The sequence below is a fragment of the Oncorhynchus clarkii genome, chromosome 4 (assembly GCF_045791955.1).
Source record: "Oncorhynchus clarkii lewisi isolate Uvic-CL-2024 chromosome 4, UVic_Ocla_1.0, whole genome shotgun sequence".
NCBI lineage: Eukaryota > Metazoa > Chordata > Actinopteri > Salmoniformes > Salmonidae > Oncorhynchus > Oncorhynchus clarkii.
The window spans coordinates 80,856,532-80,873,101 of record NC_092150.1 but is presented as its reverse complement, the minus strand read 5'-3'; the positions used below and the strand labels follow the sequence as shown (position 1 = coordinate 80,873,101).

Sequence of the window (16,570 nt, the reverse complement as noted above, 5' to 3'; positions counted from 1 at the left end):
ATTCACTATCACAATTCCAGTGGGTCAGAAGTTTACTTACACTAAGTAGACTGTGGAATTTTTCAAGCTGTTTAAAAGGCACAAACTGGTGTCATGGCTTTAGAAGTTTCTGATAGGCTAATTGACATTGAGTCAATTGCCGGTGTACCTGTGGATGTATTTCAAGGCCTACCTTCAAACTCAGTGCCTCTTTGCTTGACATCATGGGAAAATCAAATGAAATCAGCCAAGACCTCAGAAAAAAAATTGTAGACCTCCACAAGTCTGGTTCATCCTTGGGAGCCATTTCCAAACACCTGAAGGTACCACGTTCATCTGTACAAACAATAGTATGCAAGTATAAACACCATGGGACCACGCAGCCATCATACCGCTCAGGAAGAAGACGTGTTCTGTCTCCTAGAGATTAATGTACTTTGGTGCGAAAAGTGCAAATCAATTCCAGAACAACAGCAAAGGACCTTGTGAAGATGCTGGAGGAAACAGGTACAAACGTATCTATATCCACAGTAAAATGAGCCCTATGTCGACATAACCTGAAAGGCCACTGGGCAAGGAAGAAGCCACTGCTCCAAAACCGCCATTAAAAAAAGCCAGACTACGGTTTGAAACTGCACATGGGGACAAAAATAATACTTTTTGGAGAAATGTCCTCTGGTCTAATGCAACAAAAATAGAACTATTTGGCCATAATGACCATCTTTATGTTTGGAGGGAAAAGGGGGATGCTTTGTTGCGGGGTGCTTTGCTGCAGGAGAAAATAGATGGCATCATGATGGTGGAAAACTGTGGAAATATTGAACCATCGTCTCAAGACATCAGTCAGGAAGTAAAAGCTTGGTTCCAAATGGGTCTTCCAAATGGACAATGACCCCAAGCATACTTCCAAAGTTGTGGCAAAATGGCTTAATGACAACAAAGTCAAGGTATTGGAGTGGTCATCACAAAGCCCTGACCTCAATACCATAGAAAATTTGTGGGCAGAACTGAAAAAGTGTGTGCGAGCAAGGAGGCCTACAAAACTGACTCGGTTACACCAGCTCTGTCAGGAGTAATGGGACAAAATTCACTCGACTTGTGGGAAGCTTGTGGAAGGCTACCGAAACATTTGACCCAAGTTAAACAATTTAAAGGCAATGCTACCAAATACTAATTGAGTGTATGGAAACTTCTGACCGACTAGGAATGTGATGAAATAAATAAAAGCTGAAATAAATCACTCTACTATTATTCTGCCATTTCACATTCTTAAAATAAAGTGGTGATCCTAACTGACCTAAAACAGGGACATTTTACTGGGATTATATGACAGGAATTGTGAAAAACTGAGTTTAAATGTATTTGGTTAAGGTGTATGTAAACTTCCGACTTTAACTGTGCCTATTCTCATTTTGGAACGTCCAGATGATGGATGCTACGGTGAAGCGGCTCAGATTGGGCAGCACTCTCTGCCTCTCTCAAGGTCAAACCATTGTCATGACGTTGGCCTGGGGGTAGGTTTATGACAGTCATAAATACCTCTTCCCCCCCTTTTCCTCTCTCTACCCTACTGATGTTACATTTGAAAACCCTTTGGTTAACATAGAGATTCTGGGAACATCAGAAGGTGGGGGGAAATTACCTATATTCAGGTAATCCGACCAATTGAACATATGCGGTGGTACTTAATGAATATGATGTCAGTTCGGTTGTCATCTGAAACATTCTCATCAATGATAAGCTGACAAACTGTACAGTGGAAAGTCTACACATCAGAGTTATCAGATTCACATGGAATTGTTGTTCAATTTAAATGTTTGAATATGAAATAATTTGTGATGGGATAAAATGTGAGATTTGGGTTTTCATAAGGTAGGGAATGCTCAATCAGTGGCCTGCCCCTGTGAAGGGACATGGGCTATAAAACTTTTCAAACACGCCCTCCTCTCCCTTCCTATATAAAGCCTTGACGACAATGTAACCTCCTGTTCCGAGGATGTGAGGACGACGGTCCGATGTCAGAATGGTTCAGATAATAACTACAGAACGAAGCCAACATCAGCGTGAGCTTTGGTTGTGGATGGTAATTTGCAAATAAATTCATTAAAAATCCCACAATGTGATTTTCTGGATTTTTTTTCTCATTTTGTCTGTCATAGTTGAAGTGTACCTATGATGAAAATTACAGGCCTCTCTCATCTTTAAGTGGGAGAACTTGCACAATTGGTGGCTGACTAAATACTTTTTTGCCCCACTGTATCTACAGTACCAATGTTTGTTTTGCTTCACAGTCCCCGCTGTTCCATAAGGTGTTTTTTAAATCTAATTTTACTGCTTGTGTCAGTCACTTCATGTGGAATAGAGTTCCATGTAGTCATGGCTCTATGTAGTACCGTGTTTCTCCTATTCTGGACTTGGGGACTCTGAAGAGACCTCTTGTGGCATGTCTTGTGGGGTATGCATGTGTGTCCGAGCTGTGTGCCAGTAGTTTAGACAGACCTGTCATAAATAAAAGTGGTGATGAAGTCAATCTCTCCTCCACTTTCAGCCAGGCGAGATTGACATGCATATTATTAATATTAGCTCTCTGTGTACATCCAAGGGCCAGCCGTGCTGCCCTGTTCTGAGCCAATTGCAAAGTCCTTCGTTGTGGCACCTGACCACACAACTGAACAGTAGTCAAGGTGCAACAAACCCAGGGCCTGTAGGACCTGCCTTGTTGATAGTGTTGTTAAGAAGGCAGAGCATCGCTTTATTAAAGACTTCTCCCCATCTTAGCTACTACTGTATCAAATCAAAATGTTTTGACCATAACAGTTTACAATCTAGTGTTACTCCAAGCAGTTTAGTCATCTCAACTTGCTCATGTCCACAGTATTTATTACAATATTTAGTTGAGGTTTAGGATTTAGTGAGTATTTTGTTCCAAATACAGTGCTTTTAGTTTTAGAAATATTTAGGGCTAACTTATTTCTTGCCACCCACTCTGAAACTAACTGCAGCTCTTTGTTGAGTGTTGCAGTCATTTCAGTCGCTGTAGTAGCATTGAGTCATCCGCATGCATAGAAACTCTAGCTTTACTCAGTCAGTGGCATGTCGTTAGTAAAAATTGAAAAAAGCAAGGGGTCTAAACAGCTACCCTGGGAAATTCCTGATTCTAACTGGATTATATTTGATAGGCTTCCATTAAAGAACACCGTCTGTGTTCTGTTAGACAAGTACAGTTGAAGTCGGAAGTTTACATACACCTTAGCCAAATACATTTAAACTCAGTTTCTCACAATTCCCGACATTTAATCCTAGTAAAAATTCCCTGTCTTAGGTCAGTTAGGATCACCACTTTATTTTAAGAATGTGAAATGTCAGAATAATAGTAGAGAATGATTTATTTTAGCTTTTACTTCTTTCATCATATTCCCAGTGGGTCAGAAGTTTACATACACTCAATATGTATTTGGTAGCATTGCCTTTAAATTGTTTAACTTGGGTCCCACATTGGTGTAACTGAGTCAGGTTTGTAGGCTTCCTTGCTCACACATGCTTTTCAGTTCTGCTTACACATTTTCTATAGGATTGGAGGTCAGGCTTTGTGATGGCCACTCCAATACCTTGACTTTGTTGTCCTTAAGCAATTTTGCCACAACTTTGGAAGCATGCATGGGGGGTCATTGTCCATTTGAAAGACCCATTTGCAACCAAGATTTAACTTCCTGACTGATGTCTTGAGATGTTGCTTCAATATACCCATATCATTTTCCACCCTCATGATGCCATCTATTTTGTGAAGTGCACCAGTCCCTCCTGCAAAAAAGCACCCCCACAACATGATGCTACCGCCCCCGTGCTTCACGGTTGGGGTGGTGTTCTTTGTCTTACAAGCCTCCCCCCTTTTCCTCCAAACATAACAATAGTCATTATGGCCAAGCAGTTCTATTTTTGTTTCATCAGACCAGAGGACCTTCCTCCAAAAAGTACACTATTTGTCCCCATGTGCAGTTGCAAACCATAGTCTGGCTTTTTATGGCAGTTTTGGAGCAGTAGCTTCTTCATTGCTGAGTGGCCGATCAGGTTTTGTCGATATAGGGCTCATTTTACTGTGGAAAAATATACTTTTGTACCTGTTTCCTCCAGCATCTTCACAAGGTCCTTTGCTGTTGTTCTGGGATTGATTTGCACTTTTCGTACCAAAGTACGTTCATCTCTAGGAGACAGAACGTGTCTCCTTCCTGAGCAGTATGACAGCTGTGTGGTCCCATGGTGTTTATACTTGCGTACTATTGTTTGTACCGATGAACGCAGTGTGGAGTGCAATAGAGATTGTGTAAAGGGGGTGTAAAGCCATAACAATTTTTTTCCAGCAGCAGACTATGATCAATAATGTCAAAAGCTGCACTGAAGTCTAACAAGACAGCCCCCACAATCATTTTATCAGCCAATCATCAGTTATTTGTTTAAGTGCTATGCTTGTTGAGTGTCCTTCCCTATAAGCATGCTGAAATTCAGTTGTCAATTTGTTTACTGTAAAATAGCATTGTATCTGGTCAACAACAAAAAAATCCAGAAGTTTAACTGAGGGTTGGTAACAGGCTGATTGGTCAGCTATTTGAGCCAGCTTTACTATTCTTGGGTAGCAGAATGACTTTAACTTCCCCCCAGGCCTGAGGGCACACACACTCTCTAGTAGGCTTAAATTGAATATGTGGCAAATAGGAGTAGCAATATCATCTCCTATTATCCTCAGTAATTTTCCATCTAGATTGTCAGAACCTGGTGGCTTGTCATTGTTGATAGGCCATTTTTTCACCTCTTCCACACTGACTTTATGGAATTCAAAAGTACAATTCTTGTCTTTCATAATTTGGTCCAATATACTTGGATGTGTAGTGTCAGCGTTTGTTGCTGGCATGTCATCCCTAAGTTTGCTTATCTTGCCAATGAAAAATTAATTAAATTAGTTTGCAATATCAGTGGGCTTTGTGATGAATGAGCCATCTGATTCAATAAATGAAGGAGCCGAGTTGGCTTTGAATGTGCCACAATTTTTTTTTACTATCATTCTTTACATAATTTGTTTCATAGTGTAGTTTATTTAGTTTAGTCAGATGATTTCTTAAATTTGCAGTACGCTTGCCAATTAGTTGGGCTGCCAGACCTTTTTCCCCCATCCCTCGCAACCATACAATTTTTCAATTCCTCATCAATCCAAGGGGATTTAACAGTTTATACAGTAATTTTCTTAATGGGTGGGTGCTTATTACTAACTGGAATAAATAGTTTCATAAATGCGTCAAGTGCAGCACCTGGTTGCTCCTCATTACACACCACAGACCAGCAAATATTCTTTACATCAACAACATATAAATCACTACAAAACTTAGTGTGTGACCTCTTATTCACTATATTAGTCCCAACCTTCGGAACTTTGGTTTTCCTAGATATGGATATTAATATTGTGATCACTACATCCTATGGATTTGGATTCTGCTTTTGAAGCAAATATCTGCAGCGTTAGTAAAAATGTGATCAATACATGTTTGATCATTTATTTCCTGTGCTGTTTGTAACTACCCTGGTAGGTTGACTGACAACCTGATCCAGGTTCACCCTCCTGACTCTCCCTCCTCTGTTCTCGTCCTCCTAGATGTATCTGCTGCCTTCAACACCTGGAACCATCAGATCCTCCTCTCCACCTTCTCATGGCTGACATCTCAGGCTCTGCACACTCTTGGATTGCATCCTACCTAGTAGGCCACTCCTACCAGTTGACATGGAGAGGATCTGTGTCTGTACCACATACTTTCACTACTGGTGTCCCCCAGGGTTCGGTTCTAGGCCCTCTCCTCTAAATACACCAAGTCACTCTGCTCCGTCATATCCTCACATGGTCTCTACTATCATTGCTATGGGGTTTTAGGCTGGGTTTCTGTACAGCACTTTGAGATATCAGCTGATGTACGAAGGGCTACAGTGGGGCAAAAAAGTATTTAGCCAGCCACCAATTGTGCAAGTTATCCCACTTAAAAAGATGAGAGAGACCTGTAACTTTCATCATAGGTAAACTTCAACTATGACAGACAAAATGAGAAGAAAAAAAAATCCAGAAAATCACATTGTAGGATTTTTAATGAATTTATTTGCAAATTATGGTGGAAAATAAGTATTTGGTCAATAACAAAAGTTTATCTCAATACTTTGTTATATACCCTTTGTTGGCAATGACAGAGGTCAAATGTTTTCTATAAGTCTTCACAAGGTTTTCACGCACTGTTACTGGTATTTTGGCCCATTCCTCCATGCAGATCTCCTCTAGAGCAGTGATGTTTTGGGGCTGTTGCTGGGCAACACGGACTTTCAACTCCCTCCAAAAATGTTCTATAGGGTTGAGATCTGGAGACTGGCTAGACCACTCCAGGACCTTGAAATGATTCTTACGAAGCCACTCCTTCAATGCCCGGGCGGTGTGTTTGGGATCATTGTCATGCTGAAAGACCTAGCCACGTTTCATCTTCAATGCCCTTGCATTGGAGGTTTTCACTCAAAATCTCACGATACATGGCCCCATTCATTCTTTACTTTACAATGATCAGTTGTCCTGGTCCCTTTGCAGAAAAACAGCCCCAAAGCATGATGTTTCCACCCCCATGCTTCACAGTAGGTTTGGATGCAACTCAGCATTCTTTGTCCTCCAAACACGACGAGTTCAGTTTTTACCAAAAAGTTACATTTTGGTTTCATCTGACAATATGACATTCTCCCAATCTTCTTTTGGATCACCCAAATGTTCTCTAGCAAACTTCAGACGGGCCTGGACATGTACTGGCTTAAGCAGGGGGACACGTCTGGCACTGCAGGATTGGAGTCCCCGGCCGCGTAGTGTGTTACTGATGGTAGACTTTGTTACCTTGGTCCCAGCTCTCTGCAGGTCATTCACTAGGTCCCCCCGTGTGGTTCCGGGATTTTTGCTCACCGTTCTTGTGATCATTTTGACCCCACAGCGTGAGATCTTCCGTGGAGCCCCAGATCAAGGGAGATTATCAGTGGTCTTGTATGTCTTCCATTTCCTAATAATTGCTCCCACAGTTGATTTCTTCAAACCAAGCTGCTTACCTATTGCAGAATCAGTCTTCCCAGCCTGGTGCAGGTCTACAATTTTGTTTCTGGTGTCCTTTGACAGCTCTTTGGTCTTGGCCATAGTGGAGTTTGGAGTGTGACTGTTTGAGGTTGTGGACAGGTGTCTTTTATACTGATAACAAGTTCAAACAGGTGCCATTAATACAGGTAACAAGTGGAGGACAGAGGAGCCTCTTAAAGAAGAAGTTACAGGTCTGTGAGATCCAGAAATCTTGCTTGTTTGTAGGTGACCAAATACTTATTTTCCATCATAATTTGCAAATAAATTCATTAAAAATCCTACAATGTGATCTTCTGGATTTTTTTTCTCATTTTGTCTGTCATAGTTGAAGTGTACCTATGATGAAAATTACAGGCGTCATCTTTTTAAGTGGGAGAACTTGCACAATTGGTGGCCGACTAAATACTTTTTTGCCCCACTGTATATAAATACATTTGATTTGATTGCTATGACCTCTCCATCCTGGTTGACAACTCCAGTGTCGCCCTCCCAAAGTGCAAAGAACCTTGGCGTGACCCTGAACAACACCCTGACGTTCTCTGCAAACATCAAAGCAGTGACCCGCTCCCGCGGGTTTATGCTCTACAACATCCGTAGATTACCTCACAGGAAATGTTGCAGGTCCTAAATCAGGCACTTGTCCTCCCCCGCCTGGACTACTGCAACTCGCGGTTGGCTTGTGCCATCAAACCTCTGCAACTTATCCAGAATGCTGCAGCCCACCTGGTTTCAACCTTCCCAAGTTCTCTCATGTCACCCCGCTCCACCACACACTCCACCGGCTTCCAGTCAAAGCTCGCATCCACTACAAGACCATGGTGCTTACCTACGGAACAGCAACAGGATCTGCTCCTCCCTACCTTCAGGCTATACTCAGATCCTACACCACAACACTCCGTTTTGCCACCTCAGGTCTCTTGGCACCCCAATAGTGGAACCAGCTTCCCCCTGAAGCTAGGACAGCAGAGTCCCTGCCCATCTTCCTAAAACATCTGAAACCTCTTCAAACCATATCTTAAATAATCCTCCTACTCACCTTGACCCACCCTGAAGAAATAATAATAATAACAACAACCTAACACTTGCATGTGACCCCCCCTCCCCCTCCTTACTCTCTATGACTGTGGCATGTGGTTGTCCCACCTAGCTATCTTAAGATGAACTGTAAGTCGCTCTGGATACGAATTTCTGCTAAATGACTAAAATGTTTTAAAAATATATACAAAAATACAGTGCATTCAGAAAGTTTTCAACCCTCTTGACTTTTTTCCCCCCTCATCAATATATACACACACACACACACACACACACACACACACACACACACACACACACACACACACACACACACACACACACACACACACACACACACACACACACACAATACCCCATAATGACAAAGAAAAAACTGTTACTTTTGTATTTTTGCTAATGTATTAAAAATAATAAACTGAAATATCACATTTACATAAGTATTCAGACCCTTTACTCAGTAGTTTGTTGAGTCACCTTTGGCAGCGATTACAGCCTCGAGTCTTCTTGGGTTTGAAACTATAAGCTTGGTACACCTGTATTTGGAGAGTTTCTCCCATTATTTTCTGCAGATCCTCTCGAGCGCTGTCAGATTGGATGGGGAGTGTTGCTGCACAGCTTTTTTCAGGTCTCTCCAGAAATGTTAGACCGGGTTCAAGTCCAGGCTCTGGCTGGGCCACTCAAGGACATTGAAACTTGTCCCGAAGCCACTCCTGCGTTGTCTTGGCTGTGTGCATAGTGCCGTTGTCCTGTTGGAAGGTGAACCTTCGCCCCAGGCTGAGGTCCTGAGCACTCTGGAGCAGGTTTTTGTCAAGGATCTCTGTACTTTGCTCCGTTCATATTTCCCTCGATCCTGACTAGTCTCCCTGTCCCTGCCGCTAAAAAACATCCCCACAGCATGATGCTGCCACCACCATGCTTTACCATAGTGATGGCACCAGGTTTCCTCCAGACGTGACACTTGGCATTCAGGCCAAAGAGTTCGATCTTGTTTTCATCAGACCAGAGAATCTTGTTTCTCTTTGTCTGTCCTTTAGGTGCCTTTTGGTAAACTCCAAGAGTCTGTCATGTGCCTTTTACTGAGGAGTGGCTTTCGTCTGGCCACTCTACCATAACGGCCTGAATGGTGGAGTGCTGCCGAGATGGTTGTCCTTCAGGAAGGTTATCCCATTCCCAAACAGCAATTCTGGAGCTCTGTCAGAATGACTATCGGGTTCTTGGTCACCTCCCTAACCAAGGCCCTTGTCACCCAATTGCTCAGTTTGGCCGGGCAGCCAGCTTTAGGAATAGTCTTGGTGGTTCCAAACTTATAAACAATTAAAAGGGTCGAGGCCACTGTGTTCTTGGGGATCTTCAATGCTGCAGACATTTTTTGGCACGCTTCCCAATATCTGTGCATCGACACAAACATGTCTCAGAGCTCTACAGACAAATCCTTCCACCTCATGGCTTGGTTTTTGCTCTGACATGCACTGTCAACTGTGGGACCTTATATAGACAGGCATGTGCATTTCCAAATAATGTACAATCAATTGAATTTACCACAGGTGGACTCCAAGTTGAAGAAACATCTCAAGGATGATCAATAGAAACAGGACGCACTTGAGTTCAATTTCGAGTCTCATAGCAAAGGGTCTGAATACTTAACTAAGGTATGTTTTTATTTTTCATGGTTTAGCAACAAGTTAGTTTTCGCTTTGTCATTATGGGTTATTGTGTGTAGATTGTTTTTTTCCCCTCTATCATTTTAGAATAAGTCTAATGTAAGAAAATGTGGAAAAAGTGGAGGGGTCTGAATACTTTCCAAATGCACTGTATGTGGACACCCCTTCAAATTAGTGGATTCTGCTAATTCAGCCACACCGTTGCTGACAGGTGTATAAAATCGAGCACACAGCCATGCAATCTCCATAGACAAACATTGACAGTAGAATGGCCTTACTGAAGAGCTCAGTGACTCAACGTGGCACCATCAATGGATGCCACTTTTCCAACAAGTCAGGTTGTCAAATTTCTGCCTTGCTACTGCCCCGGTCAACTGTAAGTGCTGTTATTGTGAAGTGGAAACGTCTAGGAGCAACAACGGCTCAGCTGCGTGTTAGGCCCCACAAGCTCACAGAATGGGACCGCCGAGTGCTGAAGCGCAGAGCGTAAAAAAACTCACTACCGAGTTCCAACTACCTCTGGAAGCAATGTTAGCACAAGAACTGTTCGTCGGGAGTGTCCTTAAATGGGTTTCCATGGCCGAGCAGCCGCACACAAGCCTAAGATCACCATGCACAATGCCAAGCATCGGCTGGAGTGTTGTAAAGCTCACCGCCATTGGACTCTGGAGCAGTGATGAATCACACATCACCAACGGACTAATCTGGGTTTGGCAGATGCCAGGAGAATGCTACCTGCCCCAATGCATAATGGCAACTGTACAGTTTGGTGGAGGAGGAAAAATGGTCTGGGGCTGTTTTTCATGCTTTGGACTAGGACCGTTAGTTCTGGTGAAGGGAAATCTTAACGCTACAGCATACAATGACATTGTAGCAGATTCTGTGCTTTCAACTTTGTGGCAACAGTTTGGGTAAGGCCCTTTGTTTCAGCATGACAATGCCCCGTGGACAAAGTGAGGTCCATACAGAAATGGTTTGTCAAGATCGGTGTGGAAGAACTTGACTGGGCTGCACAAGAGCGCTGACCTCAACCCCATCTTACTACACCTTTTGGATGAATTGGAATGCAGACTGCGAGCTAGGCCAAATCGCCCAACATCAGTGCCTGACCTCACTAATGTTCTTGTGGCTGAATGGAAGCAAGTCCCCGCAGCAATGTTCCAACATCTAGTGGAAAGCCTTCCCAGAAGAGTGGAGGCTGTTATAGCAGCAAAGGGGGGGACCAACTCCATATTAATGCCCATGATTTTGGAATGAGATGTTCGACGAGCAGGTGTCCACATATATTTGGTCATGTAGCGTACCTACTGTAGTAGGAGTAGTAGACTATCACCGGGCTCACCATGGTGAAGTGGAAGGCTCGGCGCGGTGAAGCTTGTGGAGATGAGCTGAGCGGTTGGTCAGGATGGTGTCACAAGTGGTGCAGGAGAACAGGCATGTTCCACCGATGTGGTCCAGGAAGATCCTTCCCATAATGGTGTTGTCAGCAGTGACCAACCTTCAGGAAAGAAAAAAATATATAATCTATATGAAAAAAAAAATGGAAAGTCATTCACACACAGCAGCTGAGGAGAGCAGTGAGGTGGGGATGGCTCATAGGAAGCAAACGAAACAGGGAGCGACCTACCCGAATTTGTCCAATAGAAACTTGTTTTGCAACTGTTTAGGCTAATGATTACAGGCCTGGTTCACATAAGACAATTACTCACAAAGACACATATACAGTGGGGCAAAAAAAAATATTTAGTCAGCCACCAATTGTGCAAGTTCTCCCACTTAAAAAGATGAGAGAGGCCTGTAATTTTCATCATAGGTACACTTCAACTATGACAGACAAAATGAGAAGAAAAAAAATCCTGAAAATCACACTGTATGATTTTTAAGGAATTTATTTGCAAATTATGGTGGAAAATAAGTATTTAGTCAATAGTTGAAGTGTACCTATGATGAAAATTACAGGCCTCTCTCATCTTTTTAAGTGGGAGAACTTGCACAATTGGTGGCTGACTAAGTTTATCTCAATACTTTGTTATATACCCTTTATTGGCAATGACAGAGGTCAAACGTTTTCTGTAAGTCTTCACAAGGTTTTCACACACTGTTGCTGGTATTTTGGCCCATTCCTCCATGCAGATCTCCTCTAGAGCAGTGACGTTTTGGGGAAGTATAATTACTTCAATAAAAACTTTAAAGTACTATGTAAGTACTTTACATCACTAGAAATTACTCAAGTAAAAGTAAAAAAAGTATCCAGTGAGAAAATGAATTAAGTACTAGTTACAAATGTAGTTTGGTCATGTTTTACATCCTATGGTAAATTGTGAGTGACAGCTAACATTTTTTTTTAATAACTTACTGCAAATGAATAGACATGCATGTATTATTTAAGCCTAACAGCATCATCTTTCAGATGTCCTCTGCACAGGTAGGCTGTACAGTTTAAATTATTCAAAGTTGACTATCTATCAATGTGCTCAATTTCATAAAACAGTACTTAAGACATTGGAATAATTTCACAATTTCAATAGCATTAATGAAAATGAATTTAACAATATAATTTCAATTACTTGTGATGGTGAATGCGTTGTGATGGTGAATGCGTACTAAAAAGATTTAAACCAATTGTGATGTAGAATTTTTTTTATTAAGAATTAAATATCCACAAGGATCAGGTAAGTGTTTCAACAGCCAACCAACAATCAATATTGACATTTCACTATCAATCCTGTTACTATTATGCAAATCAGACAAATTCAGCATGGAATTAAACATCAAGGTAAGAATCATGTAAGTAATAAATAATCAAACCGTGCAGATACTGTATCAATTGCCATAGTTAACTCATCTTTTGTTCTACTACGCTCCCATTTGCTAGCTAGCGTTGTCTCGCTCACAGGCGATCGGCACAGAGACAGTGGTCTTCAAAAGGTAAGGATGGAAAGTGTAATTATGCTTATTATTCATAATTTTTCATATTTATTAGCTAATCATTCAGTCGAATACTATGCTACGGCCACTGAATCTGTCTTTGAGCGTTTAAGGGACATTATGTTATTATATTTTTGAAATATTGAAATACAAGGGCAAATGTTATTAATCAGGGGCTGAAATTTCACACAATGTGATATTCACTTCCGGACTTGGAGCGCTCATAGCGTTGTAGATAGCCTATCTGAATGACGGGGCGTGGTTTTGGCTTAACTGTGTTGGGGGAAAAGAAAGACGCACGCTCTCCAAGTCCGGAAGTGAATATCACGTAGCGCGAAATTTCAGTCGGATCCTTAAGATTAAGTAGTCTAGGTAAATTTAGCTGACCTTCAATTGCGGGAATTCAGAGTTGAGACATTTTACAACTCATTGAAACTCTGAATATAAAAACATGGGCAAACGTTACCAAACATGATAATAATAGGCAGCTAATTGTTAAATTACACTTTCCATCCTTAAATTGGAACGCCACTGCGCTGATCGCCTGTGAGTGAGACAACGCTAGCTAGTCAATGTGAGCGTAGTCGACCGTTCCTTTCCACTTCATTCTTCCCCCCTCGGCTCTGTCGCTACACGCTGTAAATAAAATAAACAAATATTATTATATAATTATATATATATCATTATATAACATGTGCTTACTAGCTAGTTAGCTTCCTAGCCATTTCATTTGCACTCACATCAAAACACAATTTCAACAGCAAAAGTACATCCGAGAAATACTTATTTTACTCCAGAAATATATAATATTAGAAAGGCAGACGGTAATTAAAGGGGGTTTGACGACAACGAGAGCCAACGGACTTGAGGTGTCGTTCTATTTTAAATACATTTCATTGGTCAAGGGGTTGTGACATGTTCATACAGACACATAGGGGAACCAATTGTATCGATTAATAAAATAAGAACCTCATCATTCAATGTGATTTCCATCTGACAACAATGATATAATATACATATATTGAACTGACATTTTTTGGTAAAATGTAACGAGTTAAGTTACTTCCTTCAGAAATGACATGAGTAAAAGAAAAGTACTAGTACCTCAAATGTATCTAAGTACATGTAACGCATTACTTGTAACGAGTACTACCCACCTCTGACCATGAATTCTGCAGTCACTGCCACTAATTTATTTCTCAACTATAAATAGTTTAAGATAAGCTAGGAAACACACCACATTTTCTAAAGAAAGTGTATATCTGTCATTTAAAAACTAGCCGTCCTTGGTGTAACAGTTGGTATAATGGGACAATTCGAAGTACAACGCATTTCTCACCCCTGGACTGTGGTACTTTTCCCGAGCCATGTCTCGCGCCGACTCTGCAGTGGCTTAATCTAAACAGGAAGCCTGTTCAACTCCTGTGCAAGCGCATAGTATGAATCTATTATGTCTATAATGTGTGATAGCTAACCTTATAATACAAAGCCATCATGTATGTTGATGTCGAAGACACATCGCATACCCAACTTTTTCTCACCGTGAATCTGTGATTTTCGGAGTTCTGTGTCTACACGAATGTTAAAACCTGCTTCGTTGTATTTCCCCATTGTTTTTGTCGTCGACCCTGTCGATGTCGCGTCACCTTTGTTGTTCTTTCACAGCTGTTCCACAGACTGTATCAACATCCGGTACATGTGACCCCGCCCCCTACTGGGTAGGGGAGATGTCAGAGAGATCCAAAGGGTGCTGCCGAAACTAAACTGGGTGAGGACCAATCTGTGGAACCACTGTCTTTGAAATTACACTCCCAGTAAAACCATAGACATTAAAGGAAGCTGATAAAACTACACTTTTGCTTTTCAGAAATATATTTTTTAAATGTTTTGAAAGGAGATGAAATGATGAAGCTAAACTCAGGCTTCATTGTACATTGTGATGTGTAGGATATCAGCTAGTCAAATCAAATTTTATTTGTCACATGCAACAGGTGTAGTAGACCTTACAGTGAAATGCTTACTTTACAAGCCCTTACCAACAATGCTTTAAGAAGTTGAGAAAAAAACAAGTGTTAAGTAAAAAATAGATCAAAGTAACAAATAATTAAACAGCAGTATGAGAAACTCCTGGATCAGAACCCAGGTAGACTAGCAACATAGCCTACTGACGGTCAGGTAGCAAAGTTTGCATCAAAATACTTTCTGTGCTCAAACAACGCAGGGCAATTTGTGCTCCTGAGTGGCGCAGCGGTCTAAGGCACTGCGTCTCAGTGCAAGAGGTGTCACAGTCCCAGGTTCGAATCCGGGCTGTATCACATCCGTCTGTGATTGGGAGTCCCATAGGGCGGTGCACAATTATCCCAGCGTCATCTGGGTTTGGCCGGGGTAGGTTGTCATTGTAAACAAGAATTTCTTCTTAACTGACTTACAAAAATTATTGGACATACAGTACACACCATGACAAGAACACAACAGTAAGATCACAGAGAAGATCAAAAAGTGATTAATCTCACTCCCATACACTTCCGCCCGATGAAGGTCTGTTGGATCAACTCGTTCCTATACTTTGTTAACCCAAGTATAGGAAATTGTTGGGCATGAGATTACAAAGAGAGTCTACTGGCATCTTGAGCTGCACAAACTGTAAAGCCAAAGATAAGCTGGGCTCCTAATGAAGATGATAGCTTGAGAGGACAGTGTCATGAGAATTGTGTGTCCTTGGGAGATAGATAAAGTATTGTGTAAGTACTCTGCAGTTATCAGGATTGAAGTGAGATAGTGATCATTGTGTCAAGTGTCTCAGATTAGGAGTGCTGATATAGTTCAAACTGATCTGAAATCAGCATTCTATATGGTAAGGTTTTATGTGAATTGGGGCACTTGAGTCCAGGCCACTGCAGCAATCATGTCTCAGATTGATAGAATGATTACTGCCACAGAACAATAAAGGACAGAAAGACACATCCAGGTGTTCACATGTCCTGGCCATCTTATGTCTGTCAATAGAGCCCCCCAGTGGAGGTGTCATAATACCCAGAAATCCTAGCAATCAACAGGGAAATGGTTCCAAGCGTTTTTCCACCAATCATTTTTCCCATAGAGAATTTCAGAAACACTTAAAATAGGGGCTGGGTTTCATGTAGGCTTACTCTAGTGTGACGTTTTGAAAACCATGTAAATCTCTCTCAGACAAGGTGACTTTAATCAATATCTTCGGCTCCATTGACTCTCAGATTCGAAAATGCTTATTAGCATCAAAGTATACACCATACAAGACTACAAATCCCTACAAGCTCCTGCAAGTCATCTCTAGCTGACACGTTTGCTAATAGGTATTGTGTAAATTTAAAACTTGCACAAGAAATTATGCCAATTTATTTATTACTAAATTTAGCTAACATTAGATAGTTAATCCAGAGATTCTTACCTTTGCCTCGATTCAGCAGTCTCGTCCAGATCATCATGGCATTTGTAGTAATTTATGATAGCCATATTAGCAGCTAATAATTATTTCATTACTGGGCGGGGGGGTAAATATAGTAAAATATATTGATTAAAGTCACCTTGCCCTAGAGAGATTTACATGGTTATCAAAACGTCACACCAGGGCGAAACAGCCCTTATTTTAAGTGTTTCTAAAATCCCGTATAGGGAAATTAATGTTAGAAAAATGATTGGAACCATTTACTTGTTGATGTAGATTTCAGATCTACATTACATTTACAGTACGGTGAATCAAGAAAAATAATGGACTGGATCTTGTTGTTGTGGTGCATGATTGTACAGTCCAGTCAAGCAATTTCATACATTTCAGTTCAGTAATCTGTTAATC

At 41.3% G+C, this 16,570-nt stretch overlaps 1 long non-coding RNA gene across 1 annotated transcript; it reads right to left on the bottom strand.

The window, feature by feature from the left end:
• Positions 1-12,432: 12,432 nt before the first annotated feature.
• On the bottom strand, positions 12,433-14,400 carry LOC139407349 (uncharacterized). Its single transcript, XR_011634093.1, has 2 exons — positions 14,280-14,400; positions 12,433-13,374 (listed from the first exon to the last, which is right to left on the bottom strand). It is a non-coding gene; the product is annotated as an uncharacterized lncRNA (long non-coding RNA).
• Positions 14,401-16,570: the final 2,170 nt, after the last annotated feature.